We start from the raw sequence: 19,481 nt of genomic DNA on the forward strand, positions 1-19,481 counted from the left end.
AGGAAATTTCAGTGAGCAGTTCGAAGATCATTAGGGCGAGGATCGAAAACACTGGGGGGTTGTATGTACCTAAGTTATAGGTATCAAACCTGTTTTTCTGTTACTCTGGGCAAAGAGTGAGCGTTGCCAGAATGAATTCTCTTTTGTAGAGGACAGGTGAGCAGAACGATGTTTCAAGTTTGTTCAAAGGAATGGCAACTGTTGTTGTTCTTATAGAGATAACAAAGTTGTAAGTAAAGGAAGTACCAGTACATTGTTTTGTCAAAGCTTCATTAAAAATGTAGACCTTCTAGTCCCCAGGAGATCCTACCTCTCTTCCATCTCAGGTATTTACTGTTATAAAGGATCAAAATGTTGAGGATGACCTGACATTTGCACATACTTTTCCCATCAGTAATCTAATTCACTTTTATTAGAGTCTTCTGAAGTGAGATTTGTTGAAGCTAAATGTGAATTTTGCAGCTAGCATCTCTGGAGCCAACATCTCACACCAGGGCTCCTGGGCATTCTGGAGCTGGGAAGGCAAGAGCTTGACAGTCCTTGAGGTGTGGATGTCTTGAGTGGATGTGAAAACGTAAATAACCTGCATGGAATATCTAGCACACACGTAATACAAATGTTTAAAGAGACTCCTTTAATCTCAAAACCAGTTTATCAGCCAATTTGTTAGAAGCATGCCTAAGAAATGTGCATGTGGCAAGTTAGACTTCCTTAACTATTCACATCCATGAGCTATGGGAAGGAAAGATACAAATGGAGACTCTAGTTAAAAATAATAAAAATAAACAGTTCTTACTCCTTGTCTTGGTGTGATTTGCCTCTCCAGTCTGATGACTTGTTTGGCCACATAGCCTGTAGGCTGCAAGGATTTCTCTGAGGTCAGGAGTGTTTACAGTTGTTTGTGTGAACTGATGATTTTGTGTCTGCGCAAGCTCATAATGTAGTTAGTGTCTAGTCTGCTGGATCCATCCTCTGGTTTGACTCTTGCTGTTCAAAAGCACCAGGCCTTTTTGGGCTGTGTACTTTTGACATACAGGCATAATCGTTCTGTTTATGAGAGTGCAATACATAGGACGAAACCAAAGCCCAGAGGAATTTTTGCTGCTCTTCACAGTATTCAAATCATAGGCTTGTTGAAGGAAGACCTTTCATTCTTTTCCTTATTGCAGTTTTTGCCTCCAACTAAAATAGAAAAAGATCTGCTTTAAAAGGAGGGCTCTTCATTAAGGTGGGAACCGTATATGACTGCATAAAACTTTTTTGACGATTTGGTTTCTGAGGTAATTCTTAGGGGGGAAAAATGGTTTGACACAAAAGATGAAAATGCTTTTAGCTTTGAAGGCTGAGGGCAAAATGTTTGTCATCTTCTACTCTTCTTTGCAATTATGCATGAACTTTATCCAGTGCCAGCACAGATGATGGTAGTGAAAAGGTCAAGCAATTAATATGCTATCAGAATAAAGTTGAAGATGCATGATGAGTGTAGTGATTAAAGACAACAGCAATTTAATGCAAGATGCTTTCCCTGAATCTGCTTGAATTACTTTTAGGCTTAGAGATATAGCTCTCAGGCTGAAATTTAATCACCTATGCAGACAGTTAATAACCCTGTCTGAGGGCAGGTTGTGTGTAGGGGGGGAGGGGGTTGGGAATTGCTCACTTTAGCTTCTGTGGAAGATCTACTATAACTTCCCAGTGCAATGGCACTTAAATTCTGAAACAATCTGAAGTCTTTCATAATGTCAGAAATAGCCATCAAATTGTTAATCCTGGAAGAGCTAACCAGTGTCAGTGTTTCATTGCTGTTCTGGTTCAGAGCTCTGTTTCTAAGGAGCAATGCACTTTATTCCTGGGAAGAGCAGAAATAAGTAAAGGGCACTTGCATTGTGGTGCTCTGAAAGTCTGCAAGAAGACTTGAGTGTCTCTCTGTTGACTGCATAAATGTAGTGCCTGTTCACTGTTTTCCATTTAAATAATCTTTCCTATTATGCTGAGATTCATCAATAAGTGGATATTTGCAGAAACACTCCCTTTGTTTGAAGCTAAATATGTATTCAGAGTCTCTCAAGTCAGCTATAAGCCTCTCTTGGCTTGATGACAAAGTTTAGGAGATGAGGTTGGGAAATAATGGGACAGGTTTGTTTATGTTCTTTTTCTAGTGGATCTTGTCTTTACTGATACACTTCCAGTTTTAAAAATTGAATGCCAAGCAATATAATGGTGTTGGAGGGAGTGGTTTAGAAGGAGCTATTTGAGACTATTTTTAATGCAGACCACAGTTATATGATACCAAGATCAGCTTTAGAAAGGTTACTTCCACATGATGCAGACTTCAGGGATAAAAAACAGCCTGAATGGTAAAGGGTTACCAACGTAGGAAACTTTAATAGGACCAGAGAGACTTAAGCAGGATTTGTTGGGCACCAAAACCTTCAGGCTAATGTACTCAGGTCAAGTGCTTCAGGTGAGTGTCAATCTGGCTGTTTGTTTCTGCGACTGCTTCATTAAAAAAAAAAGTTTTACAACCTGTTTGTTCTGGTTTCTATGAATGCTGAAACAGGTTGTGGTCACAGGTTAGTATATTGAAAATGCGGTGCCTTAATTGCAGGATTTGGACTGACTTCAGTGTTGACCTTTACTAGGTATCTTGTTTCAAAAATAGTTTCTCCACAGATGCTTTGTGTTTTGGGCTAAGTCCATTATTGGTTAAGAATTGCAAAATAATGCTGCAGAGAACAACTTACATCATCACTGTTCATTCCCTAATGGTTTGCAACTTGTAGTTCAGCATGAAAGTGATGACAGTCTAGTTGTGTGCACCTGCCAAACTTGTACAACTTTATATATAGAAAAAAAAAGAGACCACTGGATTTGTCCCCAGAAGTCATTCAACTTTGCACATGAATTTCTGTTCTCTGGGGTCCTATGTACTCACGGTTGTAGCATTTGCTATAAATGGCACACAGATTTTGCACAGCAATGAAGAAAGATTTTGTTTGTACTGTGGGTGTGTTGCTGAATATTTTTTAATGTAGAGATTTGCATGTGCAAGTCAAATGGGCCCTTAGATTCTGCACTCTAGAAGCTGAGTATTAGACTTACTTTCTAATATGAGATATTAGATATTGCTAACCTTCACTGAGTAATAAACTATTTTATTAGAGTATGTCTACAGAAATCAGTACTTGTCAAAGGATATGATGTTGGTCTGGAAGTAAGAGGGTGTTACATTCAAACGTACTCCTCTTCCATTTCAGAAATGGAAATGCCCTGGGATTCTGTTTAAAAATTCACTGTGCAAGAAAATATAGTTGGAAGAGCTGCCCATGAAGGCTCTTCAGGCATTTCCTTTAGGAGTACAAATCCATGCCAGACTGAGAAAAGGGAACAATTTAAATCAGTACTGCATGGATCGAGAACTCTCTTCCCCTGGGTGCTCTGTGACTGCAGTGCTGGAGAACACCCTCTTTGGCCATCCTCCTGAAGCTGCTGGGATATGCTAACAGTGACCGCTTGTTTGTAATATAGCTCCAGAAAGTCTGTTGGTGTGTGCTCACTTCAATTTGAGCTGGTGGTTGCTAGACAGCAGAAGACAAGAGGAAGGCCCTTATTTAGGCTGGAAAGAGTGATCACAAAAGTAAAAATTTCCTAGCCTTCCATTTCTTTTCCTGCTGCACAAATGTCTTCGCTGCAGTGGTCAAAAGCTAGTGGCAAGGTCTAAAAGTTGGACTGAGGGTTGGGAGGAAGGTGAGCTGTCTGTCTTGTATGAGACTTTCTGAAAAGGATGGATTTTTGCAAGAGGGGTTCTAGTCAACCCTAAGTTCTGAACAAATTGACTATTTTCAAAGTATATTTTAAATACTGGATATATTTTAAATATATTTTAAATACAGTTGCAGACTGATGGGAGGTCTACCAGGAGCAGTGCTGCATATGCTGAATAAAGTTCCTCTGCATTTGCATCCAAGCATGCATTGCTCGTGATTTGGTGAACTTGTTTGTAGCTCTTTCTCTACTACTGTTTGGGACTATATTTATGTGGGGCACTGTCCTTTGGCACAGTATGGACCATCTTCTCCAGCCCACTTGCTCATGGGTCACAAGACTGCCCTGCAGATCCTGTATCTGAGACAGTTGACATGGTTACCAGTGATCCATTCTGTTTTGGGGCTGGAAGAATGCTGGATAAAGTGCTGCAAGGACTACAGGGCCAAACATTTCCATCCCCAAATTCTGTTCTTTCCAAAACAGCCTGGTCAGCATGCTGCTAAGACTGCCATGTTGTGATGTGGGCTTGAGGTGTGATCAGGTACTACTTATGCTTCAGGCTCTAGTAAGATAATGTTTGAAATTCATTATTCATTTCTCAGAAAGGCATTTGGTAAGAAAATCCACTGAATAAAACACTACAGAAACAAACTTTTGCCTACTGTCTCACTCTTTGAATAGACTACTAATTTGTACTAAGATCTCAGAAATGGTAATTGTGTTTGGACTCTTTTCTGAATTGATCAAAAGTGGAAAGAGGCTGAGAACTGGAGAGAGTGTCACCCCTCTAAAAAGATGCAAGTCAGTAGGACACGTAATAAAGGATTTATTTTTTCAGGAGATTGAGTATTACAGTCTAGATGCATTGGAGTGAAGTACTTGGAGGTCCATCAAGTTGCTTATAAATGTAGTTGGATTATATATTTTATATCTATATTATATATTATATATTATATATTATATATATATATTATATAGTTGTCTTTTGGACAACTAATGCAGGTGTCAGATCTCTGTGTTGTATGGCATGAACTTTGGAGCACTCTCTTGATGGCATGGATGCTGCTCAACACACTTGTGTCAGTTGAAGAGCTGCTGTGATCAGGGACCTACAAAGTTGCGGGCAACACAGGTGTAGCAAAGGCTTATTCTGTCGTGTGGCAACCACAGAAAGGTATTTGAATCCTAAGAAGAGAAAATTGGAAGCTTAAAGAAATACATGTTGTCATAAAACAAACCTTGTAAAATGTGTGCTGTTGCTTTCAGAGGAGTGGCTTAAATACCTGTGGGGTGCCATCATCTGATTATGATGAAGTCAGTCTTTTATTTCTAAATGCACTTCTTAAACTCTCATGTTAAGTTCTAAAGACTCTAGTAGGAAAGGTACCACCATTCAGCTACTTTCCTTCTTTTTACATGCAAAATTTGCACAACATCTCAAAGGAGTTCAAGAAGAGAGAAGTTCATCAAAGTCAAGTGGATTTCCAAGCACAAATACAGGCTGGGTGGAGAACGAATTAAGAAAACCCTGAGTAGAAGGGCTTGGGGGTGTTGATTGATGAGAAGCTCAACATGACCTAGGAATGTGCACTTGCAGCCCAGTAAGCCAACAGCATCCTAGGTCACATTAAATGCAGTGTGGCCAGCAGGTCGAGGGAGGCAGTTCTTCCCCATTTACTCCAGTCTTGTGAGACCCCACCTGGAGTACTGTTTCCAGCTCTGGGTCCCCTAACATAAGAAGGACAGAGACCTGTTGGAGAGAGTCCAGATGAGAGCCACAAAGATAATCAGAGGGCTGGAGCATCTCTCCTGTGAAGACAGGCTGAGAAGGGTTGGAATTCTTCAATCTGGAGAAGGTGGCTACAGGAAGGCCTTAGAGGGGGGCCTACAAGAAAGCTGGACAGGGACTTTTTACAGGGGCATGTAGTGAGAGGACAAGGGGCAGTCGTCTTAAACTGACAGAGGGCAGGTATAGATTAGATATTAGGAAGAAATTTAATTACTGTAAGGGTGGTGGGGCACTGGAACAGGTTACTTAGAGAAGTTGTGGACTCCCTATTCCTGGAAGCATTCAAGACCAGGTTGGATGGGACTCTGAGCAACCTGATGTAGTGGAAGGTGTTCCTGCCCATGGCAGGGGGTTGAAACTAGGTGATGTTTAAGATCCTTTCCAACGGAAACCATTCTCTGATTCCAAGAAAATTATTTTTTCTACTACTTGATCTTTGTATAGTCTAGATGTCATTTCTGCATTGGTCATGGTTCATTGTTTTATCTGAACCAGCAGCAATGTTCTTCACTTCCAATTTAAGGCTTCACAACACAAATTATCTTTCATAAGTTATTCCATAGCAATTTTTTTGTCCTTTCCCTCTCTGTTCAAGATTCAACTGGTCTCTTTGCTGAAGCAGTAGGTGTGGTTGTTTTATAATAAAGTGAATAAATAATTGATTGCTTACATCACTTAACATTTTATAATTGTACTTCTTATGAACAGTATCTTCCAATCTTTGTGGCTACAAAGACTCTTATGCCTTTGGGCAAATTGCTTTACCTAGTGCCAGTACTTGATTATCCAGGGTAAGAAGGGAGAAGAGGGCGTGGAAGGGAGAACATGGATACAATGGAAAAACTGTGGATAGAAAAAATAAATGGTAAACTATGCTACAAATCATGCAGTGAATGTACAACTGAAGGGAAAGAGGGGGAAGTGGTCATTAATCTACCTCCTTCTCCCATTGAAGTTTGTCACACAAACTCATTATATTGCTTTTGGACTCGAGTCTACCTTGCATGTATCTGTACTTGTAGTACAATTAAACTACAGCATGGATGATCTATCCACACATAGCCGAGAGTGGGTTATGCTGTGCTTTGTTGAGGGTGCTGGGCTGACTTAGGTGCCGTTGTTCCCTTGTACTCCTGTGTTAGAGTGGGATCTTTCCTTATTCTCATAGATTTGCATTAGCTGATCTAACCTGTGCTATGGAAGCAAATGCCTAAAACAAAAATAACCCCGTTTAAATGAGGAAAATAAATATTTCATGGCATGTTTTACTCTTCTTGTAAGGCATAGGGAATGTTTCTAAATAGGTGTTGTATCTAAATAAAAAGATGCGAAATGAAGTCTTACTTCAATTAGAACAAGTCCTGTGATAGTTTAGTCTCATGAAAACCCTAAACTAATTCTCTATTGATTCATGCTTTGCAAAGGCTGGCTGAGCTCCTGTTTGCATTCTTATAGTTCTCCCTTTAGAACAGCTGATGTGCAGCCACTTACACTGTACTTGGCCCCAAGCCCAGCCAAAACACCCTATACAATTTTGTAGTGCATATTACTGTACATAATGTGTACACACAGTATCCTGACAGTGCAGGAGATGCTGATAGAAAAAAAATAAGTGCTATCCCATCTCTAACCTGATTCAGTCTGAGTTATGGTTACCTTGTCTCTTGTCACCACAGGTGATAAAGCAGCAGCAGCAGCAGCAATATCAATCCATTCTTTCAGCAGCCCTTTGTCTTGCCTGCAGTATTCAAAAGCTAAATTCTCATTTCTCCCTGTCTTACATCTAACTCCAGAAACTTCTATTTGACAGCATAAATTGAGTAGGTTAGACATGGCTATTCATCTTTGTCACTGCAACTTTTGGCTGCCTGTTGTAAAACATTAGCAGTTTCCTTTGCTGTTTCTCCCTGTGGAATGTGGAATTACAGAAGTCAAGATTTCTAGAACTTACTAATGCTGGAGAAGGGGGATAAAATCTTAATTGTAGGCAGTCCATACAGCACTCCATACTGTATGACTGTATTTCAAAGGTAGAATAAATTTAGCCTGTTAAAGATTTTCTTGGAACAAGGAATTGTTTGGGCAGAGGTATACACTGTAACAAATCAAATCTTCTTTGAAGTGATAAGTATTTAATTCTGAGGATCACATTTGAATGGCAGAACTGTTACCTCACCACTACACCACCACTCCCCTCACCCTGGGAGTATGGTATCTATTCTCAGAACCAGTTCAACATGGCATCTGAAACTATTTTTGGGGAACACACAGATTGCAGGCCCAGAAGGCGTCTTGTATCTTTTCAATCCATGTGATATTTATCAGTAGCATAGATCTAGTGGATCTAAACCTAGAGAAAAATCATAACTATACATGCACTGTACGTCTTTAATTATTAGAATCCTTGTAGATAATTAATTCAATGTATTACTGTTCAGCCTGTAAAGCAAAGCTTTACAGAAGATAGCATTAATTTAGTGGCATAATGGTAAGTAAATAAATGGCTACCTTGTGCAGTGGCGCTAGTCTACAAGTGACACTTCAGTGGTGACTGAGAAGAGTTTACCATTCTAAATGTGCTCCCAACAAAGGGATCACACGCTTCAGTCCTCTGTGTTGGACTTCAGAAATGCAAATGATGGCACAGTCAATGCCTAATGAAAATCTTCTTACCAGACTGTCTTAATAGGATTACTTTCTAGAACACAGAATTGGGAAGGATCTCCTAGGTCACATGGTCTTCCTTCTCATTTGCAGATAAGCTCTTTACATTTGATAGAATTTTTTAAATGGAGTAACTCAGTTATATGATGTTTGTTTCCACATTATTTCATATATTTAAGTATATGTTTTAAACCTTTTAGACACTAGTCACTTTCCCATCCCTTCCATAAAATGCAGAAAGACATAGACACAAGATCAATACTTGCTTGGAATGAGCTTGCCTGGACTTTCACTCTGAGGTGAAGTTTAAACAGATTGTTAATGCACTTTGCTGCCTGTCCTTACTCTGGGCATCACTGGGCTCAAGTGATGACCACAGTCGAGGGGCAGAAGTATTAAGACAGTGATTCTGCTATAGTTCAGTTACTACTGCAGTATTTTGAGTAGATGACTGCAGACTCTGGGAGAAATATGCTCACTAATATTTCATGGAATTAATTTAGCAGTACGTGGAAAATATATGTTAGTGGCTTAAGATCCTAACTTATTTTAGCACTTGAATGATAACCTCTTTGAAGCAGATATCTAAATTAATTCCAGCATGGTAGAAACAATTTGTTCTACTTTAGGTGACTGGTACATAACATTTTGACACATTTACTTTAAAAATGAAGAATGCCCTAAGCCTCTACAGTTGTTTGCTTTACATTTTGAAGATAGTATCTGAAGCACATAGTGTACTTGTTTTGTCAGAAAAGAAGTCCAAATGTTCTGGAATATATTACTGTGTCTTTTTTTTTTTGTTATGCTGGTAGTAATCATGCCGTTTTAGTCTTATGGTCAAATTCTCTTTTAGGTGTGTTGAGGTAAAACTGCGTAGTCTTCTTACTTAAAAAGCTAACAAAAGCCCCTAAAATTTGGACTATGTTAATATTGAAAACTGAATTCTCTCTGAGTGCAGAAACTGGTGTGGGGAGGAGCACTGGTGGTAACTGGCTCACTGGCAGCCAGAAGCATCTCAGCTCTTACTTCAGCTGTTGCTGTAGTACTAGTTTACTAGTCTGCTTAGCTAAAGATTTAATCAACTTGCTTATAGGTATCCAGCTGCTATTTGTTTATCAAACCCAAACTCTTACATATAAGGTTTGCTTTAGTGTCTTGAAGTAATTCTGATAACCAAAGAATGCATTTATACGAGGAAGCAAGATACCAATCTTTCACTTATAATTTGGAGAATGTCTTGTCTCAGGTTGCCTGCAAAAGAGGCTTCCAGGACTGTTTCTGTAAAAGCCAACACCTAAACAAACTTTCTGCCTTCTTTTTCAATGTCTCTGAGCATTTTTTGTTCTCCAATTTTTTTTTTAAATTTGTATCAGATTTCACCTTAAAATATGTAATGGCTACATTTGATATTAGAATTGTTAGCTCTTACTCTCTGCTAGTAGTTTGTAGTGCATTGAATGTAGCAAGTGGAAGGAGGTAGAACAATGTGTCAAAATACATTTCTGGGAATCTGACAGTGAGAAGCAGCACTGGAATCAAACAGGGGTCCCATACAGTCTTTAGCTCCCTTCTCCCAGGGTTTGTCTTCCTTGGTGGGATAGTCATGGCAGATTATCCCACCTCCTGGATCTGGAGTTGTTTGCAAATTCATTTTAAAGATTCCTTCAGGCACTTTTCCATATTTTGCAGTACTGGGACTTGCCGGTGTAGCCAAGTGGTGTCTCTGGCCCCTGGGGAAGAGGAGTGTCTGCTTTAAAGCATGTTAGAACTCCTGCTGATATTTCTTGACATCAGTGGACCAGAGCCAAAATGCATTGACTGCCAGTCCCTGGCCTGTCTGCTGCTCAAAACTAGTATCTTGGGGGAGGGAGAGGTCTAGCAGTCATCAGTGTGTAGAGCACACTGCTATGCCCAGGCAACACTTAAAGGAATTACTTGTTACAAACCATGAAAGCAATCTAGATCTCTTGCAGACTCAACTTCTTCAAGAAGAAGATTATGTTCCTTGTAGATTCTGCAGGATGCAAGAGCACTTGTTTTGATACTGCTCAATAAAACATTTCCCCCTAGAGCCGCAGAAAGCAGACTTCTTGTCTCCCATGTTAAATCAGAAAGGACGTAATACTTCTGACTAAAGAAATATTGACAATTGAAAACTGTCTCCTATTCTGACCAATAACACCTTAATTGGCTGGCAAGACAAAAATGCAATGAGAAGACCCTGAGTGCGTCAGGTGCTTGATGTATCCATACTGTATGACTTTTATTGCAGAAGTCAATTTACACACAGCTTCTTGGAGTAGAGAAAATCAATACTGGAGACTAACAGACTGTTTTTACAGGGCTGCTGAAACTGAGGTGAGGAGAGCCATTTAGAAGCCTCATTATATCATGTGCTCTTTCCTTGTGTTCTTTCAAACAATCTGATGGAGTAATTAATCCTTGAATTGCCTCAAGAGGCAAACCTACTTAATTGCACTGCTGTTTAGCCTAAATTTCCAGAGTGCAGAGGACCTGGTGTTGATCCTGTTTGATCAAATTTTTTTCAGAGTATATTCTTTAGGGGTTTTTCATCTCCATTCTTACAAAAAAGTAATCAGTCTGTCAAATTTGACCTGGTATGCCATTGTCCTAGTTGCTATTGCATTCTTCCTGTGTGCAGAATTATGTACAAATTGCAGGGAAGCAGTCAGCTAGATTTCTGTTACTTGGAGATGGAGAGTGACCTGCTCTTGTGAATCAGCCAGAAGTAGGGATGTCCTATGACTCCTATGTGGGAAATCATTCCACTGGCATAATCCTCAAAGCAGCAACATTTAGAAAACTCCTGATGGCTTAAGTTCTGTGCCTTTTAAGGGTGACTATATAACAGTAATTTAGTGTACAACATGTATTTGCAAATACCAAACTATTTCTGTTCGCTGTGAAAGTGGAGGATGACAAAAAACATGATGTGTCCTTCCTATCTGCTTTGGAGTGTTTTGCTTAATAGAAGTGACATCCAGGCGTAGACTTAACATGCCCTATTTTTATATCAAGAACACAAGGTATTTGTTTTGGAGACAGTAATTTTTTTTTAACAAATGTCTTCTTGTTGAGATTGGATCCATGGTATGGGTATGGTTAGGAAGTGCTGAATGCTTCTTTCTTCCTCTGCTCAGTATAGTCTGTGATCAATACCTCTTCTTCATTTAGCAATTTCATACTCTAGTGATTCCTTTAGACTTCTGTAGAGATGCACAAATTAGACAACAATTCCTTAACCAGCATGTTCTGGATATATTTGGATCAGCTAAAGTTGTTTTGATAGTTCAGCTATGAAAACAGAAAAATACCAGTATTAGTACTAAAGAAGGCTAAATGAAGTCTGACTATATATCAGTTTCTTCTCTATGCTTACTAATGACACTGCAGTTGCAGAGTGCAAAGTTCTTTACTTTGTCTGCATAATGAGCAGAGATTTTTTTTTATTAGCCCTATGGCTGAATGGAATGCTATGAGTGGCAGTTGGTTTTGGGGAAACAGGTATTTTGGTATCAAAAAAATCTTTTCACTGTAATCACGTCATCTCACCAGTGGATTTTCTTCTGTGTTGTGCTAAAGATGTTAGAGAGCTGCAGCCATTGTAGCAGGGGATTGAATTTTATCATCAAAGTTATGGGCACCATGAGGTGTAGAGTTCTCAAATTCAGAATCTTGTGGCATTTGCTCTAGCATTTAGCAGCAATGGCATGAATCCCAGAGGACTTGCTGCTCCACCTTGTATTTTGCACACGCCTCCACCTGCTGGCTACATCTCTGCTTTTACTGCTGATGGCTCTAGAGTAATTTACCCTCTTAGGAGGCATACCACAAGGACACATGTCCTGCCTTGAGAACTGCTCTGAAATTTAAGTGCTTGAGAGGATGGAGTGGTTGGTAACTCATTTGGAAACAAGTGCAAAAGCTGCAGTTGTTGACAGGGCTCTGAGGAAATGGGGATTTTCCCACCCTTTCTCTACCTACTTTTCCAGTGACAACAAGTGGAGTTCAAGTCCTGTGCCAACAAGTTCTGTGTTGTAATAAATATCATGCCTTTGACTAGTGGAGAACAAATACACCTCTCTCCTCTAGAGCTTGCTTCTGTCCATCTCTGCAATAGGCTGTAGAAGGATATCCATTGCCTCTGAACCAAACAAAATTGTTGGGTTATCGGGGCCACATAGGAAGAGACTGGAGAAGAAAAGAAGAACATGAAGAATTGTGTGGACCTGGAGAGGCAGAACTAAGGTAGAGACAGCATGTAGAAAGTAGGCTGCCTGCCTTGTCTCCATGCTTTTCCAGGTTATTTCTTGTACTAGTGTGTACTTCAAATCCAGATGTGTGGGTGTATGTCTCCTTGCCCAGATTCTGCTAGCTTGCTTATGCTAATTTGATAAATATAGGTAATTATTCTTCTGACTTGCTTTCTTCCTGTGCCCTCTGTCTCCTTCTGTCTTTCTCCACTAGACTCACAGAAATATTCACAGTAGTGAAAGAGAGAACTTTAGAAGTCAGGAGTTGTAGAGACAATGAGATTGACAATAGTTTGTTTTGAGTCTGCTTCCTGTGCTCTAGATGTTGCTCCTCAGACAAGTGAGAGCCAGAATTTTGTATTTTAGGAAAAGTTGTTTCAATAGTGTTTAAAGTGGTGGAGAGTCCACTGGATATGGATTAGAGGGAGGAGTAATACGATCACTGTCAACAACTGCTGGTATTTCTGCAATTAGTAAGGATGTCTGTACATTTAATTCTGAGACACATGATGTACCAAAATGCTTCTGAAACATTTGTTCAGTGTTTTTTGCAACTCATAGGTCTAATCTGGGCATGTGTCTTCAGGTATGCTTGTGCAGTCGCCCCCTCACTCCAAGCCTAACACCAGAAGGTGAAATGGTCATTGTAAATCACTTTTCCTCAGAATTTTCTGGGATGATAGGCATTCAGTAAAATAAATTGTTTAAGGCCATAAGGACTTTCTCATGGAACAGGAGCTACCAGATCTAAATGTCAGAGGTACAAGCTACAGAAAAAATGAAATAATAGGCAGTTTTGAGTTGATGTTCTGCACTCTATACCTCCTAAAGGCATGTTGTGAGGCAAATTTTTAATAGAGGCAATTTTCCACTCACCAAGCCCAGCTAAACACTTATTTAATTTTAGTACTCCACCTATGGTACCAACAGTTAGTGTGAGAAAATTGCAGTCTTTCAACATTACTGTCAAAATGACCTGTTCACCCTGTCAGATTATGGCATCTGCTGTTATTACAGAATACCACTATTTTCTCATCCTTTTGACTTTTTAACTTTACAAAAAAGCAAAACCTGAACTATACTTGCAGTTATTTTCACAGTGCTGAACAGGAGCACTGGAGATGTACTTCTGAAACACTGTGACAGACTGGCTGGCTGTGCCTTGAAAAAGCGTGTTTCTTCTCATTTTCACAGCTGCAGTGCTAAGCATAAAAGCAGTGAAGTTAGAGTGTGTCTGACTCTCTCCTTCCACAGTGGCTTGTTTTTCATGTTGTGTGATTGTTTCTTTTAGCAGTCATCCAGGTTTATGTGGGTTTTGTTTTTGCTTTTGCTTTTCAAATGGTCAGTTAGCAAATCAACATGAAGGAAGTTGCATGAAAGCCTAACCTGGGAATTTCTTGCCTCAGAAGACAAAATACCTAGACATATATAGAAAGGCAAAAAGAAGGGAAGCCATCTGTGAGTTAGCAAAGACTGACTCACAGGGTAGCTGTGCACAGAGCAGTTGGCTTTCAGCTCTGTTGCTGTAGATGAGTCTTTGCTTGCTGTAGGCTGAGGAGAAGAATAATAGCAAGCAGAAGGTGTGTGCTATAGGAGGAAAATAAATATATGAGAAGTTGTGCTTGTTCGGCATTACTCTGGCTTAGTGTTTGAGATGTTGCAGGAAATGAGGCACAGAGTGAAAGTTGAAAGAAAAGGATGTGATCTCTTCTCTCCTCTCTCCTAATTTACAAGCACTCCCTTTTCAAATCTTGTAATACTCAGCATGGAGCAGCAGTGATGCTGAAGCTGACTTCTGGTCACATCATGGCTGCAGAGCAGCAGTACTGCTGGTGAGGCTGGCTGTCAGTGAGGCAAGGAAAACCCGGGCACCTTTGAGAAAGGAGGATGGTGATAAAATCATAGAATTGTTTAGGTTGGAAAAGACCTTTAAGAACATTAAGTCCGAACATTAACCTAGCACTGCCAAGTCTGCCACTAAACCGTGTCCTGAAGTGCCACATCTAAACGTCTAAATACTTCCCGGAATGGTGACTCAACTCCTTCCCTGGGCAGCCTGTTTTAGTGGTTGACAACCCTTTCAGTGAAGAAATTTTTCTTAATACACAGTCTCAACCTCCCCTGGTGCAACATGAGGCCACTTCTTCCAAGCTAAACAACCCAGTTCCCCCAGCTGCTCCTCAGCAGACTTGTGCTCCAGACTCTTCACCAGCTCCATTGCCCTCCTCTGGACTCGTTCCAGCACCTCAATGTCCTTCTTAAAGTGAGGAGCTCAAAACTGACCGCAGTACTCGAGGCGTGGCCTCACCAGAGCTAAGTACAAGGGGATAATCACTTCCCTTGTCCCACTGGCCACATTGATGCTGATACAGGCCAGGATGCCATTGGCCAACTGAGCACACTGCTGGCTCATGTTCAACTACCTGTCAACCAGTACCCCAGGTTCTTTTCTGCCAAGCACCTTTCCAGCCTCTCTTCCCCCAGCCTGTAGCACTGCATAAGATTGTTGTGACCTAAAGGCAGTACCCAGCACTTAGCCTTACTGAACTTCATACAATTGCACTCAGCCCATCGATCTAGCCTGCCCAGATCCCTCTGCAGAGCTTTCCTACCCTCCAGCAGATCAACACTCCTATACAACTTGGTGTTGTCTGCAAACTGACTGAGGGAGCACTCAATCCCCTTGTCCAGATCATCACCGAAGATAGTGAAGAGGACCAGCCCCAGTACTGAACGCTGGGAGACAGCAGTTGTGACCCTGTGGCTGGCTGCCTGGTGCTGGGTGGGAAGTGTTTCTTGCTGAAATTCAGCTGGGGTTGTCTCTGCCACTGGCTGCAAAAATGGTATTTGGTGAAAGATACTGCTCTTCATTGTCAGGTTTTATGGAGCAGTCCGGCAGTGCTGTGTGGGGCTCAGGTGCAGTGTGCAGCGCTGGGCCTTGCTGCTGGTCAGCCAGTGTGCTCGTGCTGCTCCTGTTCCACGTGAGTCGCCTGGGTCAGGGAATGGCAGCCAGGGTCTGTCCCATGCCCAGCCAAGAGCAGGCAGCCAGGGGCACCAGGGCAGCCCCAGCTCTGGGCATCTCCCTGTGGCTGAGCCAAGGCTGGGCCCTGATGTGGATCTGGCTCAGCAAGGCCTGTGGATGAGCTGTGAGGAGCTGGCCCTGCTGGGGCATGGCTGGGGCAGGGTCTCATGGTCCCATGGGCTCTTATGGCAGGCCATGGGGGTGTTCCTGGGGCCTGGGCACTCAGAAGAGTTTGGCTTCTTGCACTGGCTTGCCTGTGAGCGGATATGTTCTTACACTGGATATGTTCTTACATATCCTTGCTTTAAGATATGTTCTTACACTGGCCTTTGGTCCTGAGTGCTTCTTAAGGTTGTTGGGGGCAAATGTGAGAAATTTGTCCTTGCAGGGAGACCTCCAGGTCTGGATCACAGGCTGTAATGTAAGGCTGTGAGGTATGTTAACGTATTGGAGACTGAGCTTTTAAAGATCTTGGTGCAGACCCAGCTGAGTTATCATAACCAGAGTGGCCATGTGGAGCCTGATGAGAAGGTGTGTGTCACACCATTAATTTAGTTTTTATGTAAAGACTCATTTTTTTGAAGTCTTTGTTCAGCCATGAAACCCATTTGAGTGTCAGTTTCTGAAATAATGTTTCTTATTTTATTTTCCTCATAACAGTCTGATATGCTGAAAGATTTTGCTTGCTACAAACTCTTTGTTGCTAAGGATGAAATAGCTGTAAAAGGCAGAGTAGCTGTACAAGGCGGAGAAGGGAAGGGAGAAGAGGGGAAGCCCAGAGCCCATGAATGTTGTTTGGAGGAACTGCAGTCCTCCTAAGGACTGGAGGCTGGCTGGAGGTGTTAAAAGGAGGAAAGATGGTAAGAGCTCGAGTACTGTATCTGATCCAGTATTCCTTCAGAAGCTGGCAATGCAACCCTCTCCTATCACTTTGTCATGGAAGTTCAGCGGCAGGTAACACAGGATAAAAGGAAGTACCGGAGCTGATGACTTTTCTGGTTGCATCTTCATAACTACCTGACCTGCAAAACTTTCTGCAAAGATTCATGTAGGTAAGATAAAAAGGCTTAAACTTGTCGGATAATAATTTCTTTGCAGCAATGTAAGCCAGTCTTGACTGCTGCTGTGTTAATGGTGCCTTAAAGAAAACTATCAGCAGGCTAATGGCAGCTTTGAAAACAAAACTTTTCATATCCGAAAAGATGAACATTTCTAATCCTAATGATCCATTTAACTGCCATTATTAAATACATCACAAGAAAAATTATATACAATTAAAAAGGAAGAAGCCTGTTAATGTAACATTGAGGCTGTGCGATTGAGGACAGTTAACTGGAAGACCAATTTTTAAAACTAAGGTTAGTTTTCATTTGACTCTTACAGAATTTTATTCTTCCTGTTTCCCAGATAAATATTTACATTGCTTTAATTCTGAAACACGGTCAGTCTGAAGTGCTCAAAGGTTAATGAACAAAGCTTCAGCACTAAGGGCTAGCTAAGTATTTCCTCCACGTCAGAGATGGAAACTATCACTTTACAACTTGCTCAACGTCACACATATATTTCATGTTAAGATACTATTGTAAGGTTATTGGAATCAGTCAACTATTTAGGCTGTGTTTAATTGTAAAATCAATTCTCTATTTATAATTCCTGTTTCCTAAATGTGGAGCGCTTCACTCTTTTCAAAAACAAACTTCCTTATGAATTGCAAACTTCTGCAGGGTGGCAGTCTTGTAGTGTACAAATTAATTCGTGTTCAGTTGACGTGTTTATTCTGTGTGCAAGATAACCTTGCATGTAAAACACAGTCAGATGCAGAGCAGGTGCACTAGCTTGGGCTCCTGGGCCTGGTGTACTCGTAAGCAGCATGGATCACTATGTACCTAGGTACTTCAGTCCCACATGCCCGTTGCTAGGACTGCTGGTGTCTTATTCCCATAGTTTTTTTTTTCTGCAGTAAACTGAGCTGCTTTTTATTTCCCAGGGAATTGTGGGAACTTGGCTGTTCTTGGGGCATATTTTGAGGGGGAAGAGAAGAAGATATTGTGGGAAAGCATCAAATAACTGAAATTGCTTTAGGGCTTAAATCAAAGGGCTATAACCATCAAAAGGTGGAAGAGAACCAGCCCACAAGAAAGCAGCAGTGAGAGTTTTGCCTGTAGCTCCAAACAGGCCAGGGTGGCTGGGAGTAGAATGCCAAGTGCACAGTGGACTGACTACTTACGTGAGTAGGAGCTTGTTTGGAGAAATGCAGAAGTAAAGGTCTAAGCTGACTTGCTATAAAACAAAATGTTAAAAGAAGGCCAGAGTGGTTTCCTGTGATTAAAAATGTTGAACGAGACAGGTACCATTGCCTTGGCTTCTAGGGCAATGTGAAAATGCTCTGATGTAAAACTTTGGCCCAGTGCTCAAAACAACTGTTATCACCTAAACCAAATTGCCAGGTTGAAAGCATATGTAACATAAACCGCCAAGGTGCGTATACCAAGGGATAGGTAATTTTTAACTGCAGCTTGTTTTTCTGTATATTTGGAATCTCTTTAGGTTGGGAGCTCAACCAGCTGTTGCTTCTCCTTTGGCTCTATCTGAAGAATTTCAGGATTTCACATGAATATTCCCTATTTAAGTGAATACATGGATTTTCGGTGATAAAAAGTAGTTATTTTTTGTCTATGTGTATTTTTTGTTTGTTTGTTAAGAACAACAACATGAAGGAACTTAAAAATTAGCCTGCTTTCCTTAGTGTAATTGCATAAATAGTTGTCCAGAGCTACGTCAGAAACCACAGTAGAAAATAAATTCTGGTCTGTGTTGAAACAAGGTGAAACTGACGTCCTAATTTTTCTAATTAAGTACGTAATTGTTTAATCCTTTAGCATTGGAAAATGGTGTTGCAAATTTGTGTATTTTGGTTTTGAATATTTTTATGTTACAAAGTATCTTATGACTTGGCTTGTCTTTATTCAGTGGTAGTTGCCAAAGGCGTTATATGAAGCATCTTCAGCATTTTTAAAGCAGAATAAACGAAGTACTCTTGGCACAGCTTATCTCCTGCTTGCAGCTGTAGGTAGTGGGTAATTTAAACAAAGGAATAGTGACTATATTTGATTTTAATGAGTGGCAATGTGTTCTGCTACCTTCTTTTAACTCTCTATTCCATAGGCTAGTTAGGAACCTTATGTTAGACTCTTTCCTGGTCATTAAGTGCTACCCAGATGCCTGTATTCTGCTGTGCTGAAATGACCAGGCAATGGCTGCTGCACCTGTTCCATATTTAGTGGATTTTATCCTGAGAACTCTTGTTATGGCACTGCTTATTATGAATGTAGGATTTATTAGTGTCCTGACTCCTGTGCTTGGCACCATGTGTGCAGAACTGAACCATTTGTGCTTTATCTGAGCTACCTGCCTGTGGGAGGAAAATGGGTACAGTGTACTTTACACATATCTTCTACAAGCTGTGAAGACGTGCTTGAGGGGGTTGCTCCATCTTCTCTCTTCCTAACCATCTTCCAAACCATCTGGGGTTGGAAGAATTTGAGAAGCATTGAAAGTACCTATTTGGTAGCTTTGGGCAATAATGAGAAGATGGGGTCCTCAAACAGTATACAAATGTAGGTGCTTTAGAAAAATCTCAACACTTTTCTTTATTTTCAGAAAACAGCTCTCCCTCTCCCAGTCCTTTATGTTGTCTTTCAACCAGCAGATAGAGACCTCTTAAATGGCCCGAGCTTTCTTAAGCCCTCCATCAGCGGAGAGAGTCAGACATTTCCTAAACTGTTGCTGTGACAGTGAAGTTCAGTAAACAGGGGTGTGTAGGGGTGGAAAGTGCTTTTGCTGCAGTTCTGGAGGAATTTCTAATGTTTAAACATGTGCTCATTCTGGAGATATCCCAAAATTGGTGAGGTGAACTTTAAACTCTGCTTGCATTTGCCTTTTGAATGATTAAGAGGGCTAG

At 40.9% G+C, this 19,481-nt stretch overlaps 1 protein-coding gene across 4 annotated transcripts in view; it reads left to right on the forward strand.

Annotated features, from left to right (window-relative positions):
- The window catches only part of PPP1R14C (protein phosphatase 1 regulatory inhibitor subunit 14C), a 53,184-nt gene that overhangs the window by 1,062 nt on the left and 32,641 nt on the right, over positions 1 to 19,481 (forward strand). The gene's annotated exons all lie outside the window — the stretch shown is intronic.

Source organism: Chiroxiphia lanceolata, chromosome 3 (genome assembly GCF_009829145.1).
Source record: "Chiroxiphia lanceolata isolate bChiLan1 chromosome 3, bChiLan1.pri, whole genome shotgun sequence".
Classification (NCBI taxonomy): domain Eukaryota; kingdom Metazoa; phylum Chordata; class Aves; order Passeriformes; family Pipridae; genus Chiroxiphia; species Chiroxiphia lanceolata.